This window comes from Aplysia californica, unplaced genomic scaffold (genome assembly GCF_000002075.1).
Source record: "Aplysia californica isolate F4 #8 unplaced genomic scaffold, AplCal3.0 scaffold00208, whole genome shotgun sequence".
Lineage (NCBI taxonomy): Eukaryota > Metazoa > Mollusca > Gastropoda > Aplysiida > Aplysiidae > Aplysia > Aplysia californica.
In genome coordinates this window covers 835,060-836,650 of record NW_004797478.1, presented here as the reverse complement: position 1 = coordinate 836,650, position 1,591 = coordinate 835,060, and the positions used below count along the sequence as shown (strand labels likewise).

Here is a 1,591-nt window from a genome sequence, read left to right as displayed (position 1 = left end):
GAGAGAGAGAGAGAGAGAGAGAGAGAGACTATTTTCATCCAGACATAGGAACAGAACAAATATAATGAAAGATAACGTTAAAAGCCAGTTTGGAGATTATAAATTAACCTTTCCCCATCCCTTCCCCCAACCAAAGAGCCAAAATAAATAAATGAAATAATTCTTAAAAACAAAAGAAAAAAAATCCTTCCACCGAGCATAAACAAACTAAACACAACAAGTTGGCTCTCAGTCTCTTTGTAATTTGTAATAAGTGCAGAATCATAGTTTTTATCTCTTTGTCTTTTATAGCAGCTTTTTGTTTTCTATCTCCTACAAAAGTAGCCTAAACATTACGCTCAATTTTGAACTAGTGTGTGGTAAAAAATTCGAGGCGCAATATCTTGTCAAATATTTCCTCTATTATCAAACATAGACTCTCCAAGCCTTTACACAATGGCTCGTATGAATTTGTCTGAACAGATCAACATTTTTGTAAACACTTGTTGGCTCTGTTTTAGAAATTTCGTAATAAGCACTAAGAGAAATTTCCAATTGGTGGTTTTTACATATTTTAAAAGGTTTGCATCCCATGAGCTGGGGCAATATCGTCTTTGATAGCAAGCCTGTCCTTTGTTCTAGACGTGACACTATGCTTAATGAACGCATGTTTTGAAAACTTTAGTGCAAATTGTGTGCACTATAAAATTTAATTTTTGTTACGAGTTTTGTTTCTAACGAGTATCAGTGCTGAGCAGTGACGTAGGCCACATACCTACGAAAAATGTGTGTGAGAAGAAAGAAGTTCTGTGGACGTTTCCATTTTCTGCGTTTGTGGTATCTATAGATCTATATATATATTTGTGAATGTTCGTCATTTTCGACGCCTAAAACTTCGGAATCACTTATCTTTCGAATTTGAAAAATTAACCGTGATTCAGAACCATTTAAAGGGTCACAGTTTTACTGAGGAGTCTGAAGTCACTGTAGTTTAATTTTCAGTTTTTCTTTAATTTCGTTTAGATCTAATCTTGGGAAAGTCCGACTTCTTAGACGCCATTGTGAACAACTGAGGCTTCCGTTCACGAGTGCGCATTAGTTTCACACCTATGAAATTCTGGATCTATGCATCTATTTAGGCACTCTAGTGAACGCCTGATTCGGCTTCGGAAAGTCCCATATTGAGTTTTGTTTCTGGACATGACGTCTAGTTGCGACAGTGGGTTCAATCAAAGAGTCTACATAACAAGAGGGGCCACTTGTCTCTTTGAGCAAATTAAAAAAGTGTCCTCAAAATTCGGTGGCGCCCTCTTCACAAATGCGCACCCTTTGCGAAAAAAGTTACCCTACTTGAGTTTAAAAAATCAAAGTGAAACTAGCAAGTTTTTGAATAAATTTAGGAAGAACGCTTTTTTTAAATAGTTACGCTGACAAAAAACCTCTTCCGGAGGAAAGGGTGATTGTTTTCTTCGTTTAATTTGACTTTAGAATGAAAGGCGAGAGGTCATTAAAATTTTTTAAAACTTAAAACTCCGCACTGAACGAACCCGAACTGCTGATGAACAGCAGTCGATCTGCGCACGCAAGGAGGTGCTATTCCAATTCTTCTTCT

The 1,591-nt window shown here is 36.7% G+C and overlaps 1 protein-coding gene across 2 annotated transcripts in view; it reads left to right on the top strand.

The window, feature by feature from the left end:
- Window positions 1-1,591, top strand: part of LOC101857254 (glycoprotein 3-alpha-L-fucosyltransferase A) — a 24,889-nt gene that overhangs the window by 7,786 nt on the left and 15,512 nt on the right. The gene's annotated exons all lie outside the window — the stretch shown is intronic.